Here is an 11,971-nt window from a genome sequence, read left to right on the forward strand (position 1 = left end):
GAAACTGCCGTAGAACTCTTAAGAAAGACCTCAGCAGCTCAATACCCTCATCCCGTTTGCCCAATCAGCCAAGAGAACAGCTGTGTTTGTTGTGGCCACTGAGGGCTGCAGGCTAGCATTGGCAGCCTCTTGACGTGTGCTTCCCTGGCAGGGAGACACAGGTTGTGTAAAGTCGGACACAGACAACTTAATTGTGAAAAGCAAGAAATAAATTCATATCGACTGGCAATGTCTGATAGTAGACAAATGCCTTTTAATTATGACATAAGTAAGAAGAATTAGAAATTTGAAGAGAGTCCTAATAACTATCACAAATTTTATCTTTTTACAACAGTTCCCTCTGTGTCTTGCACCATGTCAGTGCAAAATAGCAGTTGATTCAATAATTATGTTTGCTGAATGGATAAGTGAACAAATGCCTTTCAAGGATCCAGATATGGGAGTTGAAAGACTTGAGGGGAGGGGAGTTTAAGCTTATCCAATCTAAGTAATTTCTCCTACATAAAGGAGTAAAATAAAGGAAACCTTTCTCAGGAGAAAAGACAAAAGTTTGTCCTCATTCTCTAAGAAAGTAAGTAGTGTAGGATTTCTTACGAGAAACTTGAGGAGAAATTATCCTGAAATACAGTTTATATAAAGCTTCCAGCATCTAAATTTCCAGAATAAGTTTAGGGTGGATGAGCTTTATGCATAACTTTATACTTTAATAATATGCTGAGAACAGAGCACTGGACTGTCCACACGGAGTCCTGCCTCTCTGAACTCTGCAAATGTCCGGAGAGCTTGAAAGGGTCACGTGCCTCTTAGCCCCAACTACTTCTCCACTTACAAAACAAAGGATTAGATTAAGCTACAAAATCACTTTCAGATTCAATCTTTTAAAAAACTCTAATCATCAAATTATAGAGTAAAAAAAAAGCTTTTAAGTTCTAAGCACAAAAAAATCTCAAACTCCCGTTTCACATGATGTAGCCAGTGCTTTCCTGTAACCTATATGCTCAAACATAAGATAAATTCCTTTTCCCCAAAATGGGCTCTCAAGAAAAAGTGAATTAGTTCAAAATCAATCTTTTCAAAGGGTGCTCTCTTCATTCCTTTGTCTGGAGTAGTATTTTAAGGAATGGGGTATAGACATTATGCCAAAATTCCTTTGTCACTGTTAGTCTTATGTGTGTATAGGTTTAGATTGATTATGAGCATTAACATAATCAAAACAGTGAAAATTGGGACCACTGAAAATTAGCATGTATTAGTAATATTTCTGGAATTGGTCACAAAAATACCAAGCGTTGGATACTTTGGATATTGCCTTTACAAGACTGAATTTAAAAGCAATAGAGTAAGTAATTATATTGTGGAGATTAACAAAAATATTAAAGGTCTTAACAGCATATAAGTGGATATTCATGGCTTGAGATAAAATTTCCTGTAACAGCACCATAAACAGATCCAAAAGTGTAGATAATGCACTCTGAAAACCTGGTGACTCAAGGAAGATGTTTATGGATAAAAAATTAATAATGTTTTATAAAATATGAGATTTTTTCAAATCCATATTTTAAAATGAATTTAGCACTTATTAAAATATATAATGTTAAATATGGCTTTGCAACTAAATTAGCCACTTTATAAGGGAAATTAGAAATTATCTTAAATATAATATTGTTCTGTATTGAGTATAAAAGGTTTAATGTAATATTTGATATGGAAAATAGCTGTATATTTTTAAATGAAATTTTTTATTAAACAATATTCTGTATAATATAATGTAATTCCAGTAAGACTGTGCAGCTATTCAATGTTATATATCAGTAAAGATAGGATTAAGAGTAACTTTTGTTCTGTGTTGCTGTTTCTGTCAGAATTTCCTATATTAAACATAATCATTTAGAAATTACAGAAACAGAATATAGAAAATCAACCTTCTCTTTGAAGTTATGATGCCCACTGTGAACATTACGTGATCTACAAAAATATATGTATTTATCTAAAAAATAATTCACTTTTATCACCCTACTATGATATATTACTTTTAACTTCCATCTCCTGTCTACACATTTTTATAATAAGGCTTTCTTTCTTTGAATTGCTGTTTAAAAGATTAGAAAATTTTTATATTTGTTATCTACATACCTCAGCATCCATGGAGCACTGGTTCTAAGATCCCTGAAGATACTAAATCCATAGACACTCAAATCTCTTCTATGTATAAAGTGCCACAGTATTTGAATATGATTTACACACACTTGTCCATATGCTTTGAGTCACTTCTAGGTTGTTTATTGTGATGTCAGCTTGCATAAGAAACACTCAACTGATTGGCTTAGCATACTCCTGGGCGTGTCTGATGAAGGATTTACTGAAGTGGGAAGGAAGCTCCACCCTGGGTGTGGGTGGCACCAACCAGTAGGATTGTAGCCTGGGTGGAATAAAAAGGGAAAGAGAAAGCAGATCTTGCTTCTGCTTCTTCAGAGAGCTCCAGGCTTCGCCAGTGGCTTTGGACTTTCATCTTCAGCCTTCCGACCAAACTCAGGTTTTTCAGCACAGACCCTTTAGCTTCCTAATACGGACATTCATGGGACTTTGCAATGAGCTAGAGACCTTTGGGTTGTGACTGAATTCTTTGGGTCTCCTTCACACAGATGGCCCTTTTACATTCCTCCACACCTAACTCAGCATGAGGCCATTATAAACCTACTTTGTAAATATATATATATATATATATATATATATATATGTGCATGTATGTGTGTGTGTATTTTATATTAAATCTGATCCTCTAGCTATACCTTATTGATTAGAGAATAATTATAAGGAAAAGAAATCTTGATATGTTCAGTAATGATGCACTTTTTTACTTTTGAATATTTTCTATCTGTAGTTGGCGAATCTGTGGATGTGGAACCCATGGATACAGAGCACTGACTGTGAAATTCAGGTTATAAATGCACTTCATGAGCTAAGTGAACCCACTGACAAGCATTTCTTTATTTTCTAATTTACAACAATTAACTGGGTTTTAACTCTGTCATGTTTCTAACTTATCAAGGTTAATCATTTTCTTAGTTCTCCAATAAGAATTCAAGGAAAGCAGAAGTATCAAACTGGACCACTTCCCCTGCTGACCTAGCTGACCCAGAAGATCAGGCTTTGTGCCTTTGCCTGACTCGTGAGTGTCTGTGTCTTCATCTACTGAAGAGTAGAAGGGAAAGCAAAGGAGAGTGACCAGGAGCACATTGTAAGCCTAAGCACCCGGAGCTGCGCACCTCTGGATAGTGACTACATATACTGACAGTGCCTCTCTGGATGTGTCTTCTATTGTGAAACCTGGAGCTCTGAATTCTCACCATCCTTAAGGGTTTATTTATGTTTATTTTGTTGCAATTCATCATTTTGGGGTTGGGGGAATGTTGCTGGGAATCGAACTCAGGGCCTCATGCTTGCCAGGCAGGCTCTGTGCTGCTGAGCTACATCCTCGGCCCTGTTGCAAGTCATCTTAAAGATGAAAGCTGAAAGGTAGGCGGTTGAGCTTCTCTTTCAACATCTGGTGTTTACTACAGCTCTGTAAAGTAAATTTTTTCCCTCATTTTTGAATTCAGTGCATTTCTTTCCCTGAGAACAAAAGTGTTATTGATGTTACAATAAAATGAAATTGCTATTTCTCAAAATTTCTGTTTTATCCAATTTATTTTCCTGCCCCTCATCCATCTCAATAATGAATACTATAGTCCTAGCAGTGACTCTTTCAAAGAAGGCATGTGAATTAATCAACTGATTTATTCACATAGTGGAGTCACCCTATAAATATATTTTTAATTCACAAGAAGATTAAGATCTTTATGAGGACTCAAGTCAATCTGGAAAGCAGAATGCTCACCTAAATTGAATTGGAAAGGAAAAGAAAACACATGACAAAAAATGTATCATGGAAAACCTGGCCTTTCAAGAGAGATGAAGAGCTGGGCATGGTGAATGCCTGTAATCTCAGAACTTGGGAGGCTGAGGCAGGAGGATCTCTGTGAGTTGGAGACCAGGCTGGGCTACATAGTGAGACCCTGTGTCAAGAAGAAGAGGAGGAGGAGGAGGAAGAGGTGAGGAGAGGGAAGGGGAATACGAAGGGTTCCACAAAGGGAGGGATATCAGGGCATTTTAGGCAGGGAAAGAGCATGAGGTGAGGATAAAGGTCTTTGAGTGGAGCACAGTAAACAGTCCTGACCAGAGGACACTGGGTTTAGTCACTGAAGTGCAAGTACTTTATGAAAGGAAGATTGTTTCACCCTCGTGAGCAGTGAGGAGTTGCTTAGAGACTATGGTTGATCTTGAAAACCAGATCAAAAGTTACAGCTTTGTATAATAAACCTATTACAATGCCTTTAAGAAATGATGTACCAAACCTGAGTGAGTTAGTTCTTACCTTAGACTGGAAGTGATCTAAAGAAGACCATGGAAAGGAGAGATGCGTACTTGTTAAAAACTGCTGCAATAATTGGGTATGAAGGCGACAGCGAGGGAGACGGTGGGGGAAGGGTGGGGAGTAATAACAATGAAAGGGAAAGTCTACCAAGGGAAAAACACAGGGATAAAATAATAATTGATGACAGGTTATATTTGGAAAACAGAAAGGAAACATAAAACAGTGAGGATGTCCAGGAGCATAAACAGATGTGATACTAACAACAGAAATGGAAACACTGACGTGGGTTTGGGTAACAAGACTTCTACCTACCCCTACTGGCTATTTTGTGGTTATCTAAATAGCGGCCACTTGGACCTAAAAAGTGTTTTGTTGTACTGATGCCTAAGTGGTGCAGGGAGGCCTTTCTTGGCCACCCATATATAAGTCTTTACAAAAAAGAATACAAAAGGGTTTTCAGGAAAACATAAAGTGGTCTATTCTAATACAGAGAGTCGACTATTCTCATTACTTTGGAGATATATATGGAAGTCACACGTTACCTTTTTTGTCTTATTTAGATAACATTAAGATTCACCATATGGTTCTGGTAATTATTTCACTTTGAATAAAAAGCAAATATGTATATTTTCCATAGTTTGTCCTGGTTTTATGTGCACATCTTCTGAGTTTTCACTGTCCTTTGAAGTCGATGTGGACTAGGCCATACTGTGTTCACTGATATCATTTTGAAACTGTCTGACTCGTTATTACATAAAGATGAGCGTTTCACTTAATAAAGCCTTAGAGTAACACAATTTGTTACACCATAATTAGAGATGGACGCATCTGTTCCATTTTAATTCAAGCCCCTTTGAACATAATTACATAAAGCTGCAAGAACAGAAATTCTCAGTCTTAGAAATGTACTATCAAAAAAAATCATTCTGTCTATAGAAACTACACGGTCAAAGGACAATTTGCAAAATGAAGTCAAATAGATGTCTCTCACTCTGTATCAGAGCATGAAATAAACCTTAGGTCCCAGATTAAAGTACTGCCCTTCTAAGAAAGATGTAATTAGTTAAGGACACCCAGGTGAAGGATGATCTTTAGCTACAGTAGTATTAGCATTCCACTCTGTGGAGGAGCTCTTCTGATACGCTCGTTTAGCCCATGCCTACATTTTTAAAATGGAAAAATTCTTAAGGTGAAGAAAAAAATATAGAATATTTCAACATGTATGTGTTACCTTCAAACTTCCAAATAAAGTTCTAAATTTTTGCTTTGATTTTATTCTCTTGATAAGGGTATAGCCATTTTATCCAAAATAGTTTCTAGGCTAATAATAATCAGATGTATAATTAATGCAAAATGAATGGAAACCCTGTTTTGAAAATGAATTCTTAGAACTTAACAGCACAAGTAAAATGGCAAGTCATGTACCCAAATATGCCTGAAATGCAGACTGTTCGTCTGTTTTATTTATGTCTCCATATCCTGAAGGTGGCTCAACGAGGAGATGCAATCAGTATTAGCCAAGCGGCGAGAACTTGGACAGCACAGGGTGGCAGTGAGATTTATATAAATATTTGCAGAGACTGGGAAGAGCAGATGCTCCTATAATCCAGACAATGTGTGTGTGCTTGATTTTTAAATAAAATACAACAGTTGAAAGCCAAAATATAATTAATCAGAGGAAATGCTTTAATCAACATCTTCCAAGTCTTAAGCACTGCTGAAAAGATTAAAGAGACATAAAAGAAATTAAAATATGATATTCAAAAGGAAATCAGAATTAGTCTACTCCTGACATTCTCTTTTTATTTCAGATGTGGGATGGAGCATGCTGTTTAATAAGCATTACCAATTGCTGCTAACTAGTAAAATTTCCTGGGTGTTTAAGGTAGAAAATAAATCACCTAAGACTGTATGATTTACAATGTAGTAATGATATCGCTCCCTTCATCATTAATTTATTATGGGAAAGGCAATGCTTGCCCTTATTGCCTATATTTTAAACAGATATATTTCCAAAGGAATGGGAAGTACAACATTTAATTGAGTGTCATTTTCATTTTCACAGGTTGCCTACATAAATTTTTAAATTTGTATAAAAGAAATGAATTAGTATCATTAATCCATGAACACACCCAGCTTATATCATATACACTCAAAATAAAAGGGATTGGCTTTGAATTCAGTTTTGGCCTCAGGTCTAAGTGCAGAAACTCTCTTGCTATAATGTCTGTTGTATTCTGCCCAATATTTAATGAGTTGCTCAGTATGAACCTATAATTATTGCTAAAGCTCAGGGAAGAATAATTTAAATGGAGAATTTTAAAACACTGTCTTATGGAATAAAAAATGCATATCTTCTTTGAAAGTTCAAAATATGTAAGCATTTACCCTTTCCATAAAATATCTTGTTGGTGATGAAAGTTATTTCTTATGTCTCACTAAAATATTATAAATGTTTCTTATACTCTGTTCATTTTAAGTACATCTTTAGCTAGAACATGAGCCTTGCTGCTTTCTTTTGAGAGGTACTGAGAATTGAACCCAGGCTCACACTGAGCTACATCCTAGCCCTGATTGTTTGTATTTATTTATTAATTTAATTTTAAATTTGACACAGGGTCTAGCTAAGTCTCTTAGTTGCCCAGGCTAGGCTCAAATTTGAGATTGTCCTGCCTCAACCTCCATGACTATGTTTTTAACAAAGTATTATTGGCATCTACTCAATTTTCACCACAAAGTGTCCAGCATTTGGGATTGACTGTAAGACATGAAATCATGAATGTTTATTTCTTCAAAAACATTGCAGAAATTATCATTATTGACATGACAGAGGTCTGACTTTCTTATTATATATCACCCTATAAATAAAACTTAATAATATGAAACACTTTGATTGATTTGAAAACTCCATTTTAAAATCTAGATTTGCAAATGAAAGCAACTATATGGTAATTTCTTTGTGATCAGTCATATGGTACTATATTAAATCACTTGATAGAGTTTTGATAATTGTTGACATTAAAAGAAAACACATCTATGTACACAAAATTCTTTTTAATTAAAAACTTTCAAACAAAAAATACATAATATTATGTAGATCAGTAATCTGGGAATGATAAGTTTAACGACATATTTAATAATACCTAATGACTTAGATAATTTTGTATAAACCTCTACTTATCAAGAGAATACAAGAAATAAAGTATCAATATATAAGAAATTAGAGCATACCATAATTTACAAATATACAAAATTCAGGTATGTAAATAAATGGTGACCTTCTCAAGTTGCTACTTTTCAGAAAAAAAGTAGCCTCCAGGCATTTTTATGAATAGAATTAATGATGTCGGGATTCAATATTTTGAAGGCATAGTTTTAGGTTTGAAAATAGTTCAAGATCATCTAAATTTAACTTTGGGTCATAATACTGGTTATAATCAAAGGGAAATTAAAAAGTAATGAGACATTTCTTCCGAAGGAACAAAAATGAGGCAGGATTTATTGAGAGTCCATGATATATCAACGTGTTGAATATTTCAAGTATTCATCTTTGTAATCATTTCTCATTTATAGATAAGGAAGCAGCTGCTCATAGAACTTTTATAATGTGCCTAATTTTGTATGGCAAACAAAATTTCAGACTTACTAATACCTAGCTAAGGTTCTCAATGAGAAATTCCAAAAGTTATTTTCTTGATTAAAATTCTTTTCATACTCACAATTTGTTATAATAATTTCTATTATATTAATATGGCTTAAGTAAGTATTTAATGAACTGTGTAAAAACCTATTTTTTAAAAAATTAATCTGTGAACCCTATTCCTCAGATATATTTAAATTACTTTAATGTAGAAAATCAATAAAACCTACAATGAAAATGAGTCCTGAAACAATTGCTTACTATAACTAAATATCAAATTACTTGATAATTTTTATAAATTCCACAGAGATACTTTAATATGAGTTGAAAAGTAAACATATCCATGTAAATTTTAATGTGAAAAATAGGAAAACATTTGGATGCATATAAGCTTTAGTATGCTTAGAACAGACTAATAAAATCTTGTGTAACCTATTAGATTTATTTATCTGGCATGAAAACATTTATCGCAGTGTTTGCATTTATGAAGGTGATATACAGCTTTAAAATACAACTTAGAATGGTTGTCATATGCAATTCAGTGAGACAAAGACTCACAGGAACATCATGTACCACTGAACACTATCAAGTACATAAATCTAAGGGAAAGCTGTTCATATGGTTCAGTAGACAAAGTGAAATTATTACAGACAGTTTGTAACAATTAAGAAAGTTCAAGCAGTTATTTAAATACTTGAGGCTATCCGTCAGCCTTTAAACTTCAAAGAAATTGCCAAGGCATAATTACACCCAGCCTGGTGATTGGCATGTAAGTTTATAAAGGGTTAAGAATGCCCTACAGATCCCTACTGAGCAAGTAGCTCCTAGGGAAACTTCCAGTTACACCTTACAGAACACAATCACTGGAAAAGGAACTTAATGCTTAAGAACGCAGCGTCTGAAAATTAAGAAGACTTAAACTAGTAGCTGTTATCTGAGGAACAATGCCGTGAATCGGTGTAAGATATCATCATCTGTGAACAATTCAGTTAATTTGTAACAAGTACACCGATGTTATGCAATTGTTTAAAAATTGGAGAAAGCCATAAATTTTAATTCAGTCTTAGAAACAATGTTAACAAAGACATTGTTTTAGAAGTTTCTTTTCTCTGCGTTCATTTTAACCAATTTAAACGTGCTCCAAATATTACCTCATGTCAGGCAATGAAGACACTGTAAGTATGAAGAATATACATCTGTGTACCAATTTCTTTTGATACAAGAAAAGAAAAATACTTAGCTATACTTTGTGTTACCAATAAGTTATAATTACAGTGACTCAAAACTTTTCAAACCCAAGTGCTTTGCTTTTGAGTTCAAAAAAAAAAAACCTGTCTAGGAAGTTTAAAGTCATTTACCGCCCATACAAATAGGTGACTGTATCTTCAATTTCTAATATCCAATGTGTATCTAAAAATATTTACTTAAATTTTAAGATGGGTAGAAAATGTTGAATAGAGACAGTTATGTAAAATCAATTAGAAAGAACATGCCAGATGTGGTGGTACACATCTATACTCTCAGCTGGCTAAGAAGCTGACGTAGGAGGATTGCAAAATTCAGCACAACTTGGGCAACTTAGACTGTGTCTCAAAATTTTAAAATATTACAATGTTGGAGCTCCAAATTATATATGACAAATCTTAACAGGCATGAAAACCTATATAATTAATAACACTATTATAACAGGGGACCTCAACAACCCATTGACACAAAGAGATAGGTCAAGTGGACATAAAATCAACAAGGAAACAACAGATCTGAACCAAGCTGTGAACAAATGCACTTAGTAGATGTATACAGAGTGTTCCACCCCACAACATCAGAATACACATTTTTCTCAGCAGCACATGGGTCTTTCTCTAAAATAGACCACATTTTAGCCCATAGAGCATACCTTCTGAAATGCAAAAGAATTGAAATTATCCCGTGCATGTTATCTGACCACAGTGCAATGAAATTGGAAATTAATGATAAAAGGAACCCCAAAAACTACATAAACAGTTGGAAATTAAACAACAACCTCCTAAACAACCAGTGGGTCACAGAAGAAATTCAAGAGGAAATTTAAAAATACCTACAAACAAATGAAAATGTAAATACAACTTACCAGAATCTATGGGATGCAATGAAAGCAGTCCTCAGAGGGAAATTTATAGCAGTGAATTCACACATAAGGAAAACAGAAAGAGAACAAATCAGGAGCCTAATGCTGCATCTTAAACTTTTAGAAGAAGAAGAGCAAGTCAGGCCCAAAGCCCAAAGAAGGGAGGAGATTATAAAGATTAGGGCAGAAATTAATGCAATTGAGACAAAGAAAACTCTCCAAAAAATAAATGAATCAAAGAGTTGGTTCTTTGAAAGAATAAACAAAATTGATAAACCCCTAGCCAACCTTATCAAGAAAATGAAAGGAAAGAACTCAGACTCATGCAATAAGGAATGAAAAGGATGAAATTACTACAGATTCCACAGAAATTCAGAAAATCATTAATACCTACTTTGAAAATCTTTACTCCCATAGGATAGAAAACTCAGAAAAAATGGGCAGACTCCTAGACATGTACAAATTGCCAAGGTTAAGTAAAGAAGATATCAAATTCTTGAACAATGCAATATCAATTAATGGTTTGAAAATGTAATTAAAAACCTACTGACAAAGAAAAGGCCAGGCCCTGATGGATTCACAGCAGAATTTTACAAGAAATTCAGAGAAGATTTAATACCAACCCTCCTCAAACTCTTCAATGAAATTGCAAATGAAGCCATTTTCCCAAACTCACTTCTGGAGGCAAACAACATACTGATACCAAAACCAGAGAAAGACCAAACCAAGAAAGACAACTACAGGCCAATCTCCCTAATGAGTATAGATGCAAAGGTACTCAATAAGATACTAGCAAATAGAATGCAGCAAATTATCAAGAAAATCATTCATCACAACCAAGTCAGATGCATTCCAGGAATGCAGGGTTGGTTCAATATTCACAAATCTATAAATGTTATATGCCATATCAGTGGAGCCAAAGACAAAAACCACATGATCATCTCAATAGCTGTAGAAAAAGTTTTCAACAAGGTCCAACATGCATACATCATAAAAACCCTACAGAAAATAGGAATAGATGGCCTTTACCTTAACCTGATCAAAGCCATCTATGACAATCCAACAGCTAACATCATTCTCAATGGCCAAAAACTGAAAGCTTTTACTTTAAAATCTGGAACAAGACAAGGATGTCCACTGTCACCACTCCCGCTCAATATAGTTCTGGAACCACTAGCCAGAGCAATTAGACAAGAGAGAGAAATAAAAGGAATAAGGATAGGAACAGAAGAAGTAAAACTATCACTATTTGCAGAGGACATGATACTTTACATGGAAAACCCCAAAAACTCCACAAGAAGATTCCTTGAATTAATCAACAAATTCAGCAGTATACCTGGATACAATGTCAACACCCAAAAATGGATAGCATTCCTATACACAAACAACAAACAGACTGAGAGAGAAATTAAGGAAACCATACCTTTCACAATAGCATCCAAGAAATTCAAATACTTAGGAGTTAATCTAACAAAAGAAGTCAAAGATCTATTTAATGAAGACTACAGTACTCTGAAAAAAGAGATCAAAAAGGATTTCAGCAAATGGAAAATATTCCTTGCTCATGGATAGAAAGAACCAACATTGTGCAAGTGGCCATACTCCCAAAACTACTGTACAGATTCAATGCAATTCCCATTCAACTACCATTAGCATACCTCACAGATCTCAAGAAAACATGCCTTAAATTCATCTGGAACCAGAAGAGACCCAGAATAGCAAAAGCAATCCTGGACAACAAAGATAAGTCAGGTGGAATCACAATCCCTGACCTGAAGTTATACTACAAAGCTACCATCATAAAATCAAC

The 11,971-nt window shown here is 34.6% G+C and overlaps 1 protein-coding gene and 1 long non-coding RNA gene across 6 annotated transcripts in view; one reads left to right on the forward strand and one right to left on the reverse strand.

Moving 5' to 3' along the window:
• The window catches only part of LOC102020636 (mucin-5AC), a 126,845-nt gene that overhangs the window by 98,782 nt on the left and 16,092 nt on the right, over nt 1-11,971 (reverse strand). The window contains exon 1 of one of the 5 annotated variants that reach the window (XM_005375520.2): nt 2,134-2,234. The exons of the other annotated variants lie outside the window; for them this stretch is intronic. The gene's annotated coding sequence lies outside the window, so the exon portion shown is untranslated. Of the gene's footprint in view, nt 1-2,133; nt 2,235-11,971 lie in introns of those variants that run through there. 5 annotated transcript variants of the gene reach the window in all.
• On the forward strand, nt 2,360-3,575 carry LOC106146641. Its single transcript, XR_001231177.1, has 3 exons — nt 2,360-2,533; nt 2,882-2,938; nt 3,067-3,575. It is a non-coding gene; the product is annotated as an uncharacterized LOC106146641 (long non-coding RNA).

Source organism: Chinchilla lanigera, unplaced genomic scaffold (genome assembly GCF_000276665.1).
Source record: "Chinchilla lanigera isolate Chin_1 unplaced genomic scaffold, ChiLan1.0 scaffold00006, whole genome shotgun sequence".
Classification (NCBI taxonomy): Eukaryota; Metazoa; Chordata; class Mammalia; order Rodentia; family Chinchillidae; genus Chinchilla; species Chinchilla lanigera.